Here is a 21,898-nt window from a genome sequence, read left to right as displayed (position 1 = left end):
CTGAATTGCCCCTTAGTGTCCAAAAGGTTAGGTAGGGTTACTGGATTATGGGGATAGGCTGGGCGCCTGGGCCTAGGGAGGGTGCTCTTTCCCAAGGTTCGGTGCAGACTCGATGGGTCAAATGGCATCCTTCTGCACTGTAGGGATTCTAAGAATATGTGCTGGGGGAAAGTCAGACAACTACCAATATGCTGTCAGGAGCTACCATTGACCAAGCTACAGAACATTATTTGATGCTCATCTCAGAGGTGGAAGCATATTCTTTATTAATAAAAGTACCTTACTAGCTTCTGCAACAAAACATATTAGAGAAGCCCAATTGATGAACACAGGATCACAGGATGGAATCAGGATAAAACATATTGCCAAGACCCAAGCAATCAGGTGTTGAGACAATATCATGAATAAATTAAAAAATCTGACAATTGTTGATGAACTTCAGCCTTCAATGACAGACTAGTAGTAATCCTGAGAGCACTGTGAGGTCACATTCTCTAAAATCTCGATGGGTAGTCACGGGCACAACAATCAATCAGTTTAGTGAGCGCGAATGTGCTATTCTTGTGCCATCAACCAGTCAAAATCAAGAGGAACATTATTACCATCAACATTTCCATCCAGACAAGGTGGCACGGTGACGCAGTGGTTGGCACTGCTGCCTCACGGCGCCAAGGACCCGGGTCCGATCCCAGCCCAGGTCATGGTCCATGTGGAGTTTGCACATTCTCCCCATGTCTGCATGGGTCTCGCTCCCACAACTTAAAGATGAGCAGGATAGGTGGACTGGCCACGCTAAATTTCCCCTTAATTGGAAACTCTAAGAGTTAAAAAAACATTTCCGTCTAGACCTTGGCAAAGGCTAGAAATGGATCTGTTTGACTTCAGAGGAGCAATCTACCTCATACTCGTTGACTATTCTTACTGGTTGGAAATCAGCAGGCACCATACTGCAGCAGCAGTGATAAAAGCCTTAAACACATTTACTCGAGACATGTAACTCTGAATGAGGGACAACAGTCCACTATTTATGAATGAACATTTCTGACATGGTGGGATGGAATTGACGAGACAGATTCAACAACAAACATCTCAAGAAATTACACTCAACCTGGAACCCCTTTGGCAGCATGGTGGCGCAGTGGTTAGCACTGCTGCCTCATTGTGCCAAGTGGAGTTTGCACATTCTCTCAGTGTCAGCATGGGTCTCACCCCCACAACCCAAAGATGTGCAGGGTAGGCGGATTGGCCACGCTAAATTTCCCCTTAATTGGGAAAAAAAGAATGGAATACTTCAAATTGATTTTTTAAAAGTGTCGAAAAGAACACTGAAGACGAGATCAGGCTGAGTTATAAAAGCACCAGAAAGGTTTCAACCGTGATGTTATGATTTTGGAGTGGAGATGGTTGAAATGTAAATAGTTAAACAAAATAATTTAACATTTTTGAGATTTATATATGTGTGTGTGTGTGTGTGTGTGTGTGTGTGTTGGGGGGGGGGGGGGGAGAAAGAGACAAGACATGGAGGGTAAAGGGATAGTGATTATGTTAATTACACAATGATGTTAACAATGATGTCAGCATTATATAGGGGTCACATGAACAAGAGGCTCCAAGGAAGCAAGATGCATCCAGAAATTAATGTACTTACCATGATGTCTTGGATGTAAATAGTGTCAAAAAACAGTTTTAATAAAAACTAAATATTAACGATTTTCAAGTCATTTGCTAAAAACAAGGGTAACAAGCCAAAACCATTTGGTTTTTGATGGTTACCATAATGTACTATAAATACGCATGAAAATGACAAATAACATTGATTCAGAGTATTCACAAGCTCTAGCAGAATCTTCATATTGTCGTATCAGTTATGTAATACAAAAACAATAATATTTTTCAGCATGCTATAATATAATCAAAATACAACTTTTTTTTTTACAAAAAGCTAGGCACTGTGCTTTACAATACAATTTTAAATCTTAATTCAATCAGCCTACTGAATCGGGGAAGAAATCTCATCACATCAACTATAGCAAAGAAGCACTAGTTTATGCTTCCACTTGATTTTTCAGGAAATAAATAAAACCTGCACAATATACAGGACTTTAACATCCTTGTTCACGACTGGCTTTCTATTGGATATCAGTTCATTAAAGTTTCCACCGAATGTGATTCTCAAGAGTAAAAATTCTGAACTACGTGAACATACTATGTCAACATTCGCCATGTTTCCATTTTATAAATCCACTATTACTAAATACTATAAAATATCAGCTAGCTATTTGCCACCATTGCAGTTACACGATTTTCCAATTCATGCTACTAAATAAATCCCAGTCTCATCGTGTATCCACTATTTTACCTTATGTAGACGAATTATGTTTGCAGTTCTTTATACAGCTTTTTCATGTTTGTCCTGGCCCAAGTTAAAAAACTCCACCATTGCTGACTAAATTGCCAAAGATTGCAGCATATAAATTGAGCTTTGAAGCCTCCAAAAATGAGGGTTGATTATAATATGTCAAGTATAAAATGTGAACCTCCATTGTGGGTGATCGCCATTTTGAAATGTGAGAAAAATCACATAACCCAGTAATTCATATTAAATTAATGTGGCACAGTTTATTGAATTAATTAATTGTACAAAGCTACTTTCAGCCACAACCAAAGCAGCTTAAAACCATCAAGTGTATTGGGGTTTTTGCCTAACTGTCAAAACATATGGCAGAGGGCACCATGGTGGCATAGTCATTAGCACTGCTGCCTCACGGCGCGAGGTTCCAGGTTCGATCCCGGCTCTGGGTCACTATCCATGGGGAGTTTGCACATTCACCCTCTGTTTGCGTGGGTTTTGCCCCCACAACGCAAAAGATGTGCAGGGTAGGTGCATTGGCCATGCTAAATTGCCCCTTAATTGAGAGAAAACATATGGCAGGAAAAGCCGGCAGTGGAGCTTCCGGGCTACACCCTGCTTTTCCCACCCAAGTTGGCACTTAGTCAAAAAAATGAGAAAATTCCACCCATTGTCATCAGCATTTTATGCAGAAGTCATCAAATTCATTCAGAACCACTTTGGCTATGGTATCATTTTAAGGATCTCACTCTGGATCAGATGTTGTGTTTTCAGTTTCAGAGTCAACCCTCTATATAAAAAAAATCATCTTCCTCTCCATCTGTTCAGTTGAATTGAATTAAATTGGTGCAGCAAGCATATTTCCACTTGACAAGGGCTTTGTTCTCAGTTAACCATCTATCTGTTTCATTTATCATGATCATAGTCATTGAATGGTTATTGAGACGTGCATCCAAAAGGTTGAACGTGTACATTTGATCCCAGAATAACCGCAACGTGGGTGTCAGTTCTTCGTCGGCATCTGATCTCGGAGGTTATAAGGGATATGAGCATATCCCACACTAATCAGCTGCATTCTTTACGTAGGCCACTGGGATGTCTATTCGACACATTTATTGGTCCGTAACCTTATTCATCCAGCCATTATCAAGAATGTGCACAAAAACTCCTGAAGTAAACTTGATGTTCAGCATGGTTTTATGTTTGAGAATTACCATAGGTTTTAATTTAGTTCCATTGGCCGCACAGGCCAATACCACCTTGAATCTTGTCATCCCATGTCCTGTTTTTTTCACAAGAAATGTTTTTAAACCATTCCACAATTTGGCTGCTGGGAATATAGTGGTGTTTCATCCATGTTGCGACTGTGACTTAATGGGTACTCGTGTTTTTATGCTGTCTGATGCTGAATCACTGGAAACTAGTAATTTTGCTATCAAGGTCTTTTGGTAGTCTTTCAGCAATCTTGGCATCTCCGACAACAGTAGACCATTTGTTCGAATAAAGTGGCTACACCTACTGTTAGTCTGAAATCTATCCTAGACCCAAGGTTAAGTTTGGCCCACCTATGTGCCTATATACACATTGTATTTCTGGTGATGATGCAACCATTGTGGCAATTTTCAAGGGTTCATTCCAATACACGCTTCTCAAAATTAGGTCAATGGCTTGATCTCTATTCTAATGGTGCATTTATCTTGGGCATCGTCTTCAGAGCAGACTCCCTATTCTTGCACCAGTTTTTCCATTAATACCAAACACCCCCTGTGCAGCACAATTGTTTAACGAGTTAGCAAATATTACAACTTTATGCTTGAAATCAGATTGGTACTTCACACGTATTTCTGGAAGGACCCATTTTTCTTGGTCACTTATCATGCCATACATGGTCTTCTTTATGTGGGTGTGCCTTGAACTCCCATGCATCTTGCTTGCATCACCTGCTTGATCTCACTCACAGCCTTACAGTACAAGATAAGTAAGACATGCATTTCTGGGGTGCAAAACTGAGGCTGATTACTAATGCTTGTGTAGCATTTCATAGCTGAAAAAAAAGGCTCAACGTATGTGCCAAGTACATGCAAAAGCATGATGTTTTTGGTGCCGGAAAATTGCTTTGATCTACAGTGCAAGGAAATATTGATTTTATGATTTTAGTTTAATTATTTTATGGTCATTTTCAGTATAATGTACGTTTCAACAAAGAGACATTAAAGAGGATGCTGACTTTAATGGCTATTGACCTTAATTATTAGTGCCTGGTAACACATAACTGCATTAATCAATAAAATACATGTTTGACTAAGCTTGAATAAATGAAAAGGTAACAAATGTGGAATGAGTAACTAACAGAAATGAAGTCAAATCCCCTCATTCTTTTCCCCAAAACTGCCAGCCAAACAATCTCTAAGAGGCAATAAGAGAGAAAAAAATCTTAAGCCAGTTTAAGAGAGGTTGCTTTAACACTTTGTCTGTACCCAACACACACTAAAAGGTGAACAAACAAGTTTCAGGAGGCCACAGTGTCTGAAAAACACAGCTGAGAAAAATTTTAACCATTTTAGGAAAGATTTCTCTTTCGCTCTCCAAAATGTGAACTTCCAGGAGGTCAGTATCTAGCATCTAAAAAATACAGCCCCGATACCCAACTATCTTCTATTTGTAATGATATTGGTTACACTTAAGGAGCTCGGCCGGTTTCCTCCTGAATGTCTGCAACAAATCTGCATGCCCTGCACATTTAATTTGTTGTAGTTGGCACCAACTCTCCATGAAAAGAGGTACACAACATCTAATCTAGTTCTATGCCTACAAATCGTATACCGTTCCTCTCCCCTCCCCCTCCCCCCCTGACTAACTCAAATACCCAATCCACATATATTTTAAATAATGAAAGGATTAGGTCTTATCTACAAATTGTCACGTCTACTTTTTTCTGGAGTTTAAAAAAATTCTTAAGTTTAAAATAGTAGTTGAGAGCCTTTAAACTAGATATCAATTTGGATAAAGAGTCAAAGGCAACAGGAAGAAAACATTTTTTATGAAGCGAGTGGTTAAAGCAGATTCAATCACAGATTTCCAAAGGGGGCATCTAACCCTAAGGGGGGATGGGGGGAAATGCAGGGCTACAAAGGGCCAGGGAATGGCACTAGCTAAATTGTTCTTGCAGAATCGGAACTGGGTTAATAGGCTGAATGGCCTCCTTCTGTGAAGTAACCATTGATTCTATGATTAATGACCTTCCCCTGAACCTTTTCCAGTATCTCTATATTACCCAGTTGTTGAGGGAAGCAGAAATTGATACAGTATTTCAGGTAAGATCAAACCAAGGCATTGTACAGAAGAAATATAGTATCCTGTGCTGGTTAAATTCATCCAGGCATTTTATCCTAACATTCTAAATGTATTTGCAACAGCACTAATCTGTTATTCATGCCCTGTGACACACAAATCCTTCTACTGAACAGTTGACCGAGTCTACGCAAGAGACAACATTTATATTATAGATATACAATTCTGAAAGATCAATCAAATATACCTGAAAATGTAGTTATTTGCTCTTCAGGCTCCCTACAGAAGATGTGACCAGAGACTGATGTTGCAAATTTCACCTGGTTCAGATACGGATTGATATTTTTCAGCTACTGCTCGTCATTTTGGGCATGGGGGAAAGAAATGAATTATTCTAGTTACAATTTTTACCCTCCTCCTGCGGAACTATGATATGGTGCATTGCTACAGCTCACATCACATGAGAACCAGGCAGAAACCTTTAGCTCTTGTGGAGAAACTGAAAGAGATCCATTATGGGTAGCCTCCACCTTTCTCCTTTAATATCCAGTGTGACAAACCAAGCATAAAATTTACCAACTGTTAGTTAAGCAAAGGTGGTGAAAAAATGGAGGCTTTTCATTGTATACATATTAAGCTGTTAAAACAAAACTCAAAGCTAACTTATTTTTGGCACCTTTTTCAATGTTGCTCAGGGGCTGATATCTTGATTCACTTGAGCAGCGGGTGCTAAGTCCCATCTGTCCCTAACTCCCCTTCTTGCTGACCTACAATGGCTCCTTACTCCACAATGCCCCGAATGTAAAATCCCCACTCCATGACCTTGCTCTATCTACCTACACAACATGCATCAGATGTCTATCCTTTGCCCAAAGTCTCCATACTTTGACTCCAACCTCCTGCGCCTCACCAATTGCAGCTGAATTTTCACTATGCCAACTACAATCTGGAATTCCTCCGAGAGGCTCTCATTCTATCAAAAACAAAGTCATCTTTTTAGCTCAATTTTTAGTTACTCCTTCAAATCTATCTTTCTTTGGTTTATTATCAATTTCCATACACCCATCTGTCAAATGCCTTGAAACTTTTCTGAAATTTTAGGAAGCCATGAGTTGGTAAACATCTCAGGCCATTGAAATCAAAGGTAACTTTAAGATCTGTTCTTACTTTCGCCATAGCAGCAGCTGCAATATTTATCACCCTGTTATAACAAAGGGAGCTAAATGATATTCCATTTCTTCCAACTGTAAGAAGGGTCTCAGAAGATTAAAATAAATGTCAGACAGTCTAAAGCAAAGTTTTGAGAATTTGATCATTTGTTTGCTTCCAAATCTTTAGGGAAAAGCAAATAAAGTTGCAAATACTGGGCAAGAGAGGCCATCTTTCTATTTTAGCACATTCTGATGCACAGATTGTGCGCTGTATATGGTCAGACTGCACAGGTGTGTTTGGAAACTTTCCCAGTGAAGCCTGTGCAGTTTTTGAGGCAGACTAAATTTACATGATAATGTTGATATTGTCATCAGTCAGGTAGAAAATGGGCCTGAGTGATTAGACGTCAAGCTTGAGATGGGACTGCAATGGCAAGGGGTAAGAGAGTCTGGAGAATACTCAGGTTGTCAATGGGAGCAAGACCTGGTAGCCACTTCGAATAAGCCAAATGGTCTGTGGTTAGACATTGAAAGACTATAGGGCAGATGGATAAAGAAATTAACATTTTTCACTGGTTTGAGCCATCAGACGTTTTAACTTTTATTTGTTCGGTATCATTCTGTGATTTGCAACAATATAATTTTGCCATCAATTACCTACTTTGCCATTTATTTATGTTGCTTAATTCAAAATATTGGACAAGTCAAATTTTTAAGAGCAGAAAATCTTCAGTACACTGTTAGTCCCAAACCCGATTGATTAGTATTTAGAGTTTGAAATATGTGCAAGTTAACTGAAACACTTTTCCAACTTTATATGTAACCCACAGGCATGAAAAAACTTGAACACGCTTGGGTGAGAGAATGACTAAGTAGCCATTGTAGAAACATTTTGGATTTTTTTAAATGTTACGTTAAATTTATGCATTAAAAAGTATTATCAAACCAAAACCAAATGCAAAATGGAATTAAGAGAATGTAAACCAAATCAATTACATAGAATTTATAGCACAGAATAAAGCCATTTGACCCAAAATGACCCATTCAGTGTGTTGCTCTATACAAGCTGCCTCGAATCCAACTTTATCTAGTCCAGGATTCAGGCCCCTCAAGGGTAAATATATTTTCCCAATTGTGGCACCCAAATCTGAACGCAGAGTGCTTTAGATTACGTCTGACCATGGCTTTGTAGAACTGCAGAATAACATCCTTTTTTGCGAGTTCTAACACATCCAACATAAAGGCAATTAACATTTTTGATTTCTTTTTATATCTATTCATTAGCTTTTTGTGACAAGGGCATAATATAAGAACTCTAAATCCCTTTGCTTTCACCCTTAAGAAAGTATGCACATTTGTCTCTCTTTAATCCAAAGTGCATGACCTCACACCTTTCTATATTGAACTCCATCTACCAGTTTGCCCTCTCAATCTTCCATTCTACACAACCTGCTGTTCATCCTAACTTAGTGCCATCTGCAAACACGGTTTGACAACTCTCAGTTCTAAGTCATTACTAAGAACAAAGTAAAGCCTCAGTATAAATCCCTGGAAACTGTAACCCACATCCTGTCAATTCAACATTATTTACTTTATCCCATTCTCTCTCTTCCCTACTCCATGACCAATTGCCAACACATGTTATAAGGCTGCCATCAATTTGGTGTATTATAATTTTTACTAATAATCTTCACACACATTCTGGAAACCCAGAAAGACAACATCCAATAATGCTTCTCAAATGATCATGTTAGTGACTGCCTCAAAAATGTAACTAGATCAGTAAGATTCCTTCACAGATCCATGCTGACTCTCATTGATGAGCTCATACTTATTCCAGTGCTCAGTCACTCCATCCCTGATAATAGATTTCAGTAATTCCCCACAACTGAAGTTAAACTTAAAGGTCTGTAGGTTAACCGATTTTTCCTTCCGTCTCTTAGATTACAGGGTGACATTTTCAATTTTCTAATTCTAAAAGCTCAATTCCCAGATTTTGAGCATTCTGGAAATGTATGGCTAATGCATTCTGCAATTTATTTTAGTTCCCTGTGATGGAAACCATTAGATACCGGGGACTTGTCTATCTTAAGTCCTATTATTTTCTCTATTACTGTTTTTAAAAACATATATTGATTACTTCAAGTTCCTCCCATTGACTCATTTCTAGGTTTACTGGTACCAGTGGCATTTTGTCCACTTTCTGTAGTGTGAATCAGGTCCAAAATACATCATCAACGATGCTAACATTTATTTATTTTGCCCATATACAGTCTTACATGCATCAGAGAGACATAGAATTTATGGTGCAGAAGGAGGCCATTCAGCCCATCGAGTCTGCACCGGCCCTTGGAAAGAGCACCCTGCTTAAGCCCCACGCCTTCACCCTATCCACTTTACTCCCGTAACCCAGTAACACCACCTAACCTTTTTGGACACTAAGGGCAATTTAGAATGGCCAATCCACCTAACCTGCACATCTTTGGACTGTGGGAGGAAACCCGGAGCACCCGGAGGAAACCCGTGCACACATGGAGAGAATGTGCAGACTCCACAGAGAGTGGCCCTAGCTGGGAATCGAACCTGGGACCCTGGAGCTGTGAAGCAACTGTGCCAATTGTCTTTTAAGGATCCACATCCCTTTTTAACCTCTATTTATTCATTGTATTTGCACAGCTCTTCCAGCCTGATGGAGTTCCATTCTTTCCTTTGTGTTTAAGCTTTTACTTTAATAAGTTAATGATATCAGTTGTTCACTCTGGTTGATTAACTACACAAATGGGGCTTAACGACACAAATTTAGCTTTTAGGGATATGTACTGGTTTTGTATCACACCACATACTTGTTTGAACACTTCTCACTATTTGTAAATGTTCTCAATAAGTCAGCCGAGTCATTCTCCCCGTGTCTGCGTGGGTTTCGCCCCAACAACCCAAAGATGTGCAGGTTAGGTGGATTGGCCACGCTAAATTGCTCCTTAATTGGAAAAAATTAATTGGGTACTCTAAATTTATTTTTAAATTTTTTTTTAAAAAGTCAGCCTAGTTGTGCCTCATCCCTTTCAAAATTTTGTTTACTTTAAAAACTTGGTTTTGGACTCTCTCTTCTTTGCAAGATTTTCCCCTATTCTAGCTCATTACTCATCATTTAATCGATATGATTTTTTTTAAATTCAAAATTTCTAGTACACAATTCGTTTTTCCAATTAAGGGGCTATTTTTAGCGTGGCCAATCCACGTACCCTGCACATCTTTGGGTTGTGGGGGCAAAACCCATGCAAACACGGGGAGAATGTGCAAACTCCACACAGACAGTGACCCAGAGCCGTGATCGAACCTGGGATCTCAGCGTCGTGAGGCAAAAATCGATATGTCTTGTTCCATTATTCATTTCTAAATATACTGGTCTGGATTTCAGTTATAATGACAGAATAACAGTTAGTGTTTGCTTTAATTATTCTGTGAAACTGACAGCAACATCTGACATCCAACCATACCCAATTAAATGCAGAAATCGAGAAATTGCTGTCACTGATTCCCCAATCTTTCATAGTGGGAGAAGACGTCTTTGCAAAAGGAATCAATTAAACAAAATAAAACCACGGAACTAATGTGAATTTCCACTTGTTATGTTCTCATTTTGTTGTTAAAACCCTTGAAAAAGATTGCATTGTTGGATGAAGTGTAACTAAATTTTTTGTTTCCCCAAGAGGCAATTTAGCTTGGTCATTCCATCTTCGGGCAGTGTCCTATTGCCCCCCCTCCACCAACACCCCGACTCCCTTCCTCCCCACCACCCTCCTTTCCCCTCTCTCCCCACTACCCACCTTCCTTTCCCTCCTGTTGGTATAGAGGCGAGGAGTCTGGTCTCTCCAGCGCAAAGTTTAGTGCATGTACCTTTTTTTTAGTACAACTGTTGTGAACTGTTTTAATAATCTGTCTCCCCCCCCCCCCCCCCCTCCCTCCCCGTACGCTGATACTGAGGAGAGGGTACCCTGTTTCTCCAAAACGAAATTAGTGTATGTACTGTTTGGCCTTGTATATATTTTTTTTACTGTTTTATTAAAAAGATATGGCCAATTCATCTACCCTGCACATCTTTGGGTTGTGGGGGAACTTGAGATCTAACGAGGTCTCGCAACCTGGATCTTGCCCCACTGGGCATGATCCAAATTAACATATTTAAGTAAGTCTTTCGGGTAATTTAAATATGTCTATGCTGGATTCTCCTGAGGCCCGGGAACTAACGGCCTTACGTGGGAGCCCTCACCAGGGCACCGTTTAGTATTGGTCCACACAAACGTGGAGCAGCCATAACTGTACCTGGGTGGGTCTCCCAGGCCATTAGAGAGCCCTGGGTGGTCAGGCTCTGGGCAGGGTGGTACTCTGGCACTCCCACTGGCACCCAAGCACCTTGGCACTGCCGCAAACTGGCAGTGCCAAGGGGCCAGGGTGCCCATGCTAGTGATCAGCCCAGGGGTGCCCAGCCCTTAAGAGGTGGGGTGAGAAGGGGGTGCTCAAGGACCCCAAAGAGGTTTGGGGCAGTGGGGAGGTCCGCAGTCTGCAATGGAGGAGCAGAAGGTGGGGGGAGAGAGAGAGGAGAAAGAGTCGAAGGATTAGGGCGGCATTTAAAAATGCTGCCCTGACCCATGAGTCATCTTCCTGCACCAACAAACTGAGCTCTAAGGCTTGTATTATAAACTTAAATAAGGGTAACTATGTAGGTATGAAGGCTGAGCTACCTGAAGTGAACTGGGATACTAGGCTAGACGATAGATCAGTAGAGAAGCAGGAGCAGACATTTACGGGGGTATTTCAGAATACACAGATTAAGTATATTCCGACTATAAAGAAACATTCTAAGGGAGGGCCCATCATCCATGGTTAACTAAAGAAGGAAAGCATCGGGGCAGCATGGTGGCCTAGTGGTTAGCACAACCGCCTCACGGCACTGAGGTCCCAGGTTCGATCCCGGCTCTGGGTCACTGTCCGTGTGGAGTTTGCACATTCTCCCCGTGTCTGCGTGGGTTTCGCCCCCACAACCCAAAAATGTGCAGAGTAGGTGGATTGGCCACGCTAAATTGCCCCTTAATAGAAAAAAATAATTGGGTAATCTAAATTTATAAAAAAAAAAAAGAAGGAAAGCATCAAACTTAAGGAAAAGCATAAGGGCATAAAGGTGAGTGGCATGTCAGACGATTGGTCAGAATATAAAGAACAACAGAGATTGACTAAAAGGTTAATCAGGAGAAATAAATTAAGAGTATGAGAGGGAGTGAGCTAGAAACGTAAAAATGGATACGATAGCAAGAGTTTCTACTGGTATTTAAAAAGGATAAGGGTAAATAAAGTGAATGTTGGTCCTCTAGAGAATGACAATGGGAGTTAATAATAGATAATAAGGAAATTGCATATGAAGTTAACAAATATTTTGCTTCTGCCTTAACTATAGAGGATGCAAAACATGCCCGTAAAACCTACAAATTGGGGTGGAAGGGAGAGGAGAACTTGGTGAAATTACAATCATTAACAAAGCAGTACTCAGCAAATTGTTTGGAGTTGCAGCTGACAAGTCGGTTCCTAATCAACTTCAACCTAGGGTCTTAAAAGAGGTTGCTTAACAGGTAGTTGATGTATTGGTGTTCATTTTCCAAAACTCCCGAGATTCTGAAACAGTTCCATCAGTCTGGAAATAGAAAATATAACCCCTCTCCAAGAAGGATGAGAGACAGAAAGCAGGAAACTATGGGCCCATTAGCTTGCGGTCTGTTGTGGGGAAGGTGTTAGAATAAGTCATTAAGGAGGTTTTAGCTAGACACTTGGAGAAACTCCAGGTAATCGGGAAAAGTCAGCATCATTTTAGAAAGGGAAATAATGCTTACCCAATGTGTTGTAGTTCGTTGAAGGAGTCACATGTGCTGTGGATAAAGGGGAGCATGTGGATGTGCTGTACTTGACTTAAATTAGTCTTTTTCTGAATGACAGAATGTGATGAGAGGAGTCTGCAGGAGTCTGTACTGGGGCCTCAACTTTTTAGAATTTACATCAATGACTCAGATGAAGGAAGTGAAGACATGGTAGCTAAATATGCAGGCGACACAAACATAGGTAGGAAAGTATGCTGTGAAGCAGACATAGGGAGGTTGCAGACGGATATAGATAGGTTGACGAGTGGGTAAAAATAGGGCAGATGGGAGTATAATGTGAGAAAATGGCAAGAATTTTAAAAAAGAGTATTACTTAAAAGGAGAACGGTTGCAGAATTCCGAGATGCAGAGGGATCTAGATGTTATAATGCAGGAGTCATAAAAAGTTAGTATGCAGGTGCAGCATGTAATCAAGCAGGTTAATGGAATACTATCCTTTATTAATAAGAGGAATTGAACATAAAAATAAGGATGTTATGTTTCAGTTATAAAAGGCAATGGTGAGACCACATTTCAAATATTGTATGCAGTTTTGGCTTCCTTATTTAAGAAAGAATGTAAATGCAATGGACACGGTTCAGAGCAGGTTTACTAGATTGACACCTGGAACAAGCAGGTTGTCTTATCAAAGGTTAGACTGAGTTTGTTCCCACTGGAGTTTAGAAGAGTGAGGGGTGACTTGATGATGAAGTATATAAGATCCTGAATGGTACTGACAAGGTGGATGTGGAACGATTGTTTTCTCTTTTGGGTGAGTCCAGAACTAGGGGACACTGTTTCAAAATTAGTGGTTGTCCTTTTAGGACAGCCATGATACAGAGATGCCAGCATTGGACTGGGGTGAGCACAATAAGAAGTCTTACAACACCAGGTTAAAGTCCAACATGTTTGTTTCAAATCACTAGCTTTCAGAGCACTGCTCCTTTTTATGATTCATGCATTCACCTGAGGAAGGTGTAGTGCTCCGAAAGCTAGGTGATTTGAAACAAACCTGTTGGACTTTAACCTGGTGTTTTAAGACTTCTTACTTTTAGGTCAGAGGTGGGGAGAATTTTTTTCTCTGAGGGTTGAGCATCTTTGGAACTCACTGCCTCAGAAAGCAGAGAAGGTGAAGGTCTTTGAATATTTCTAAGGCAGAAGTAGATAGATTCTTGTTAGGTAAGGAAATCAATAGGGTTAGTAGGAATGTGGAATTCCAAATACAGATCAGTCCTGATCTTACTGAATGGTGGAGCAGGCTCAAGGGACCAAATAGCCTACCTCTGCTTCTATTTTGTATACATGTATGTTCTCCCTCCAGCTGCCTCTTTATCCTCTTTAAAGAACTGCGGGGGTGGGGGTGACATATCAGCCCTCTCCATTTCTCTATTCTATTCACTCGCTCTATACCTGTCTCCATCTGAATTTCCTGTTCTCTCAGGTCCAACCCTAACAGCATCATCAAACCTGCTGACTAGGATGTTGCTGAACCGATCTCTACCTAGTCGAGGCTGAATGCCTACTCTCTGACCTACCTCCACCTCCTGGATCATGATGCCACCACCAATCATCAAGCAATCATCTCCAAAACATCACTGGCATCAACTCCTCTGGAGATCCTTCTCTCCACTGTCTTCAACCTCGTAATTCACCAAATCTAAACAGTCCGCTCCTACTAAGATCCACAAACAGAACTGCCCTGGTAGACATGGGCAGCACAGTGGCACAGGGGTTAGCACTGCGGCCTCACAGTGGCAGGGACCTGGGCTTGATTCCAGCTTTGGCGACTGTCTGTGTGGAGTTTGCACGTTCTCCCCATGTCTGCGTGGGTATCTTCCGGGAGCTCCGGTTTCCTCCCATAGTCCAAAAATGCACAGGTTAAGTGGATTTGCCATGTTAAATTGCCCCTTAGTGTCCAACGGTTAGCTGGGGTTACAGGGTGATGGGGAAGTGAGCTAGGTAGAATGCTCTTTCGGAGGGTCGATGCAGACTTGATGGACCAAATTCAATGGATTCTTTGGACCTAGCGTTCCTCTCTCAGTGAACTGATTTATTCATATCTCAACTCTACTGTTTCTCCCCTTGCCCAGTTTCTTCCCATCTACATCCTTTTTTGCCCTCCGTTACTTAATGGTATACTGGCCCCCGTTTCTGAAGAGGTCATCGATCTGAAATGTTAACCCTGCTTCCCTCTTCACAGATACTGCCTGACCTGCTAAACATTCCCAGCATGTGTCATATTTTGCTTTTTCATGTATGTTGTTGGGTTGCTTGCCTCTTCATCCAAACACTAGAACATTTGTAACATGCCTCATGTGAAATATATCTTATCAAACGACTGGAGCCAAACAGATATCCAAAAACAAAATCATCACTTCTTGCTGCCTTACCACATTCCAACATTTAAGAAATCTTCAGAAAAGTCAATGGCTTAGCACACATTATGAGCAATTTGAGAACTCAGGTTGAGATGCATTCTATGAATAAAAATAAACACATGCAATCCAAGATGCTTGTTCCAAGAACAAATTTGGCAGAAAGTTCAATCTGAATAGCACTTGTGAACAGATGTTAATTAAATTAGCCCAGCCCTTCACACTGCTAAATGCAACAGTTTCAGTCTTAGTACTTCAGCCAAATGCTCATTGATTTTTGTCCAGTAACTAGACATAAGAGCTTGAAAAAAAGAGTTTTGCTTGATAAAAGCTAATAATGAGGTAGCCCCGAAGCCACACAATCTTAACTTTTCCTCAAGTGATCCCAATGGCAATATCTGTGGACAGAAACAGTACACGAGAGGAAACCATTTACAGTAACAGCTAACAAGAGGGCCAAAGCTCAAAGGCCAGAAGGGGAGTTTAGAGAGAAATTAGAAAAATATGATTTCAGTGCTGGGCTATGCAGAATATTGGGGGAAATTTGGTTTGATAGGCTAAGGGAAGCACGGTAGCATTGTGGCTAGCACAATTGCTTCACAGCTCCAGGGTCCCAGGTTCGATTCCGGCTTGGGTCACTGTCTGTGCGGAGTCTGCACATCCTCCCCGTGTGTGCGTGGGTTTCCTCCGGGTGCTCCGGTTTCCTCCTACAGTCCAAAGATGTGCAGGTTAGGTAGATTGGCCATGCTAAATTGCCCTTAGTGTCCAAAATTGCCCTTAGTATTGGGTGGGGTTACTGGGTTATGGGGATAGGGTGGAGGTGTTGACCTTGGGTAGGGTGCTCTTTCCAAGAGCCGGTGCAGACTCGATGGGCCGAATGGCCTCCTTCTGCACTGTAAATTCTATGAAAGTAGCAGCCGTAGCTGAACTGACATCCCAATCTTGGTGACAAATGCATCAAAAGCATTGGAGGTGTGGGTAGATGACTATGGAAGTTTGTCATGGGGAAGAGAAGCCAGGGGTTATCTTTGCACTCCAGGATGATCCTGGAATAGTGAACAGTTTGGGGAGAGAACAGCAAGATGCAATATTACTTTTGATTCAGCGAGATCTTGCAATGTATAACTAAAACAGTTACAGCCCATAAACACTGGATCCCCTGTATTTAAGAGGGTGAAGATGTGAGCTGTACCAGTTGAAACAAACAGGAAGAGTGGAAGGGTTTTTGCTCAGGAAAAGTTCAGAGGTAGAAGTGAGGCTGTGGTTGAGCAGATCTGAAGCTGCAGAATTATTGTGTCAAATGGCGAGTTAAAGGTTCTTTGGGAATTTGAAATTATCATTTTGCGGGTACAAGACAAACAGGTTTTTCCCAGGAGAGCATTCCTCTTCCTAAAACAGATACAAGGGACGTACATCATCCCTCTCTCTCTGCCCGGCATAATTCTACCCTTTGGCAATCTTTTCTCCACCCTATCAGAGGAAAATCGCTCTCTTCCCTAATTGTTATGGTCCCAGTTTTTCTCTCTATCTCTCCTCCCACAACAGGCAGGATTCCCCCCGTTCCCCATCACAATAGGCAGGTTCCCACGCTTATCCATGCCACCCTTCCCACCACCACCCATACCGACACTGAGCAGGGTTCCTCGCACAGCATCTCATACAGGATCTCCCCCATCCCAGCAAGGACCAGAATCTCCCCCATCCCAGCAGAGACCAGGATCTCCCCCATCCCAGCAGAGACCAGGATCTCCCCCATCCCAGCAGAGACCAGAATCTCCCCCATCCCAGCAGAGACCAGGATCTCCCTCATCCCAGCAGAGTACACGCTTTACCCCAGAGGCAGCAGGATGATAATAATCTTTATTATTGCTACAAGGCTTACATTAACACTGCAATGACATTACTAGTTCCCACATTCCGGCACCTGTTCGGGTACGCAGAGGGAGAATTCAGAATGTCCAATTCACCTAACAAGCACATCTTTCGGGGCTCGTGGGAGGAAACCGGAGCACCCGGAGGAAACCCACGCAGACACGGGGAGTACGTGCAGACTCCACACAGACAGTGACCCAAGCCAGGAATCAAGCCCGGGACCCTGGTGCTGTGAAGCAACAGCGCTAACCACTGTGGTACCGTGCCACCCTCATCTCCCCATTCCTCCTGCCCCCACACGTTGGTAGGATCCCTTTCATCACCCTTAGGCCAGAGCATCCTTGACCCCTCTTCCACCCCACCTAGGGAAGGGTGTTTCTCTCCCCAATGCTACGCCCAGGATCGGATCCAACCCTCCCCCCCCCTTTCCCCGGGGCAGCAGCATCAGCATCCACCCCCCCCCCCCCCCCCCCCCCACCACCGCCGCCGCCGCCAGTGTTTGGAAAGAGCTGCCAGTGGGGTAAGGGGTCTGATTTGAGCAGGACGTGTTCACCGACGCAGCCGGATTGGTGTCACCTTGTGCCCGAGCTCCCGGCTGATGGCGGAGGCCGTGCGGGGGAAGAGGGAACGCTGAGCCGGATCCGAGCCCAGCGGCTGCCTCCCTTGGCCCCGGCGGGCGGCGGCCAGGCCGGTCGGCGGTCCGCGCTCTTCCCCACCCCCTCAACCCCGCTCGCGCGCCGCCACGCGCGCCTCTCACCTGCGGGGCCCCTCCGCTCAGCGCGAGCGCCTGACGCCCCCGCCGCGAGCCTCTGCCCTGCGGGCGCACCAACCGTCCTGGGCTCGAGCTCCTCGCTTTGAAAGCCGCCGGGGCTCGCGCGCCGCTCCGCTCCCCAACCGGCTCCAGGGCACGGCCGCGCCCTTCAGGTACGGCATGCCACCGCGCCGCCCCTAGTGACCGTCAAACACCGCTACTTGCCTGCCTCCTGCCGCCGCCGCCGTGCACTCAACTGCTCCACACACGGCAGGCCCCGCTTGCGCCGATCACACACACACGGATAGCCAAGACGTGCCCACCTTGCCCTATGCCTGCTCCACACTGTCCTAGCGCCAGGTTCATCCCTTCCTTGTTGTTCCCCCTTTAACTCACTGGCACTTCACCCGACCTACCTTGCAGCCAGCAGGGTCATGTCATGCCCCCTGGTTCGCTTCACCACCGGTGGATAATGGGATGCCAGATTATTGGCATAGTAATCAGCAAAAGAGTCAGGTTTTAAGCACGCATTCTTTAAGTTTGTCTTCAACCATTTGTTTGAGCGGGGTCCTCCTTGTAGAGGGGAGGGGGGGCATTTGTCGACCACGGACGATAGTGACATTTAAGGGGCATCTTGACAAATACCTGAATCGGATGGGAATAGAGGGAAACGGACCCAGGATGTGTAGAAGATTGTAGTGTAGTCGGGCAGCATGGTCCGCACGGGCTTGGAGGGCCGAAGGGCCAGTTCCTGTGCTGTACATTTCTTTGTTCTTTGTTATTTACAGCGCCAACATGTTGTGAATGCTCCGCAGGGGCCTTCTCCCAGACACCCTCATCCAACCCGATCAACCAACATCTTTCTGCTCTGAAGAAAAGTCATATTCAACCAGAAACATTGGGCTGGATTCTCCAGTTCCCCCCCGCCGCCGCGTGTTGCTCGCCGTTCACTAGCGGCGGGATTTTCTATTCTCGACACTTGTCGATGGGATTTCTCATTGAAGCCACCCTGCTCCACCAGCTGTGGTGTGCTGCCCACAAAATCAGACAATCCCAACTCTTTCTCTCTCCACGGATGCTGCCAGACCTGCTGATCTTTTTACAGCGCTTCATTTTTATTTCAGATTTCCAGCATCCGCTGTATTTTGCCTTTATTAACAGGTCTTTCTATTCTTTTCTCCCACTTGTACTTATCTAATTTCCCTTTAAATGCACCTACACTAGTTGCCTCAACTAATCTATGAATTCCACATTTTAATCACGCTGGGTGAAGTAACTGGTGGTTATTTTGTGGCAATGATACCATATTAGTTCAAAAAAATATAGGCCCAACTAGTCCATGTCATTTGAGCATTCAACAGTTATTCAATATATCGCAAGCAAAGTTCCTGCAACCTGAGGCCTTGAAGATAGCGCTCAGTTTCGGCTGAGCCTGGTGTTTTGAGTTCCTTGTGCAGCCCTGATCAACACGATCAGAGGTGCTTTAAAAAGAACCTTATTCTCATCTGCCTGGAATCCTGTCATTCAGTGCCTGCCAACCTGCGTACTAGAGCCTCACTGCTCAGCTATAACCTGTTGATATCAGAGCAGTTCCAAACCATCTCACCCCAGTTTGTTCCCAGACAATATTTGACATTCTTCATCTGTCAGTCCAGCTCTCTGCATAAAGTCAACTCTGAGCAGTAATAGTTCAAAGAGCCAACTAGCCATAGAGTGTGGATAATACCTTATGGTCATCAATGTGTGGAGCTGGTGGTCGACAGTGGGGACTGAACCAGGGGTATATTGTCATCTTGTTAAATTCTGACAGATTGTAGGATTCTTCTGACTCCCAATTGTTCCTGGAACACTTGGCGCGTGATCTACCGGCCACATTGAGCGACGGCACGGTCAGTGGATGCCAGGAGAGGTGTCCTGCGGGCTTCCCAGCAGCCTTTATGCCTCGAGATGTGCCCAGATCTTGCGTCGTTGGAATCAGAATCATACCCAAAATGGACGTGACCAGACAGTGCGCGCCAAAGTAGGGATTAAACCTACTTAGGCGAGTTTACCTGGTGTCTCCTGGGATCTACCGGCCTCACTGGCTGGGCGCCGTTCAGTACTGGTCCACACAAAGGTGAACCAGGCAGAACAGCAACCAGGGGTCTCCCAGGCCAATGGTGGCCCCTGGGTAGTCAGGGATAGTTCAGGGTGCCCGCCTGGCCCTCCCTCTGGGACGTGCGCACCTTTGCACTGCCAAGCTGGCAGGAGCACTGCAAGGGTGCCTGGGTGCCAGAGTGGCATTGCCAAGGGTCAGGGCCAGAGGGAGGCCATGCCCATGAAAGTGCAAGACAGGTAAGAAGGGGCCTCTGGGAGGTTGAAGCCATGACAGATGTGGCCCCGAAGAGGGGGGCCCCCAGGGACCCCATAGTGGGGTGTCCTCACTTGGAAGGTGTGGAGTAATGCCCATGGGTGTGAGGGGTGGGAGACCTACAAGCTCACTTATAGATCGGGACACCCTTTCAAAATAGCAGCTCCATCTCTTGAGTTTAGCTCCCCAGTGATTAAAACAATTCTAAGTGTGGGGCTAAGCTGGTGAGAAACTCCCCAAGGCCCAAAAAAGTGATACAGTATCGTTTGATAGCGGTGAGGAACTGAAACTTCCAGCAAAACCTGCCACAAATTACACTTAGAAACTTTTCAGTTAGATTGCCCCTTTGACCTTCTTCCACATAAGAAAGTAGACTATTTGACCCCTGGAGCCTGTTCTGCCATGAAATTAGATCATAGCTGATTTTAGACATAACCGTTGCCCCATATCCCTGAATACATTTGGTTAACTAAAATCTAAATCTCATTTAAAATTAATAATTGACCTATTAAAACTGCCATTTGTAGAAGAGAATTCCAAATTTTCACCAGCCTTTGCATGTAGTGTTTCCTAATGTCACTCCTAAAAAGGACTGATTATATTTCAGGCTATATCCCTTAGTCCTGGGCAGCACGGTGGCCTAGTGGTTAGCACAACTGCCTCAAGGCGCTGAGGTCCCAGGTTCGATCCCGGCTCTGGGTCACTGTCCGTGTGGAGTTTGCACATTCTCCCCGTGTCTGCGTGGGTTTCACCCCCACAACCCAAAGATGTGCAGGATAGGTGGATTGGCCACGCTAAATTGCCCCTTAATTGGAAAAAATAATTGGGTAATCTAAAAAATTTTTAAAATAAAAAAATAAAAAATATCCCTTAGTTCTAAATTCTCCAATCAGCTGCAATATTTCCTACCTACCTTAACTTCCCCTTAATATTTTGAAAACTTTTTAAAAATAAATTTAGAGTACCAATTCATTGTTTTCTAAATAATGGGCAATTTATCGTGGCCAGTCCACCTACTCTGCACATCTTTGGGTTGTGGGGGCGAAACTCATGCAAACATGGGGAGAATGTGCAAACTCCACACGGACTGTAACCCAGAGCTGGGATCGAACCTGGGACCTCGGTGCCATGAGGCAGTAGTGCAAACCACTGCGCCATTGTGCTGCCCCAAATATTTTGAAAACTTTTATCAAATCTTCCCTTAGTCTTCTAAATTCCCGGGAAGACAACCCATTTATGTAATTGCTTCTCATATTTGAACCCCTGGTGTTCAAATTATTAAAGTACAAACTACCAGCCTGCTGTGGGAAACAGCTCATCTCCTGGGTTTGGGATATCAGAGATTTTTACATTTAATTAACTGTCCTTGTGTCTCATTTTATACTGAGACAAAAAACATTTACCTTTACCCACAGTCACCCATTCTGGAAAATTTATGTTGCTCACAGACCCATTCCCCTGCTCCCTATTGTCAGATACACAAACCCCTAAGGAGGCACGGTAGAGCAGTGGTTATCACTGCTGTCTCACGGCGCCGAGGACCCGGGTTCGATCCCGGCCCCGGGTCACTCCATGTGGAGCTTGCACATTCTCCCCGTGTCTGCGTGGGTCTCACCCCCACAACCTAAAGATGTGCAGGATTGGTCACGCTAAATTGCCCCTTAATTGGAAAAAGAATTGGGTACACTAAATTTATTTTAATGAGATACAGAATCTCCAGTGGTCCTGGATTTTGTGACAACTCCCAGTTGGCAAGTTGCTCCCCATGTTCTTAGACCCCAGGATCTCTTCCCCCATCTAGTGCTGCCACAACCTAAGAGCGAACTGCTCATGGTGACAGATTAATAGTGTA

The 21,898-nt window shown here is 43.7% G+C and overlaps 2 protein-coding genes across 6 annotated transcripts in view; one reads left to right on the top strand and one right to left on the bottom strand.

Moving 5' to 3' along the window:
* Window positions 1–21,898, bottom strand: part of fam49bb (family with sequence similarity 49 member Bb) — a 229,742-nt gene that overhangs the window by 165,909 nt on the left and 41,935 nt on the right. Inside the window, exon 1 of one of the 5 annotated variants that reach the window (XM_038810157.1) lies at window positions 5,889–5,987. The exons of the other annotated variants lie outside the window; for them this stretch is intronic. The gene's annotated coding sequence lies outside the window, so the exon portion shown is untranslated. Of the gene's footprint in view, window positions 1–5,888; window positions 5,988–21,898 lie in introns of those variants that run through there. 5 annotated transcript variants of the gene reach the window in all.
* Window positions 17,769–21,898, top strand: part of LOC119972782 (elongation factor 1-alpha-like) — a 143,291-nt gene continuing 139,161 nt past the window's right edge. Inside the window, exon 1 of the mRNA XM_038810152.1 lies at window positions 17,769–17,869. The gene's annotated coding sequence lies outside the window, so the exon portion shown is untranslated. The remainder of the gene's footprint in view (window positions 17,870–21,898) is intronic.

Source organism: Scyliorhinus canicula, chromosome 10, assembly GCF_902713615.1.
Source record: "Scyliorhinus canicula chromosome 10, sScyCan1.1, whole genome shotgun sequence".
NCBI lineage: Eukaryota > Metazoa > Chordata > Chondrichthyes > Carcharhiniformes > Scyliorhinidae > Scyliorhinus > Scyliorhinus canicula.
Note: the sequence above shows the minus strand (reverse complement) of the source record. Positions and strands in the feature narration are given on the sequence as shown.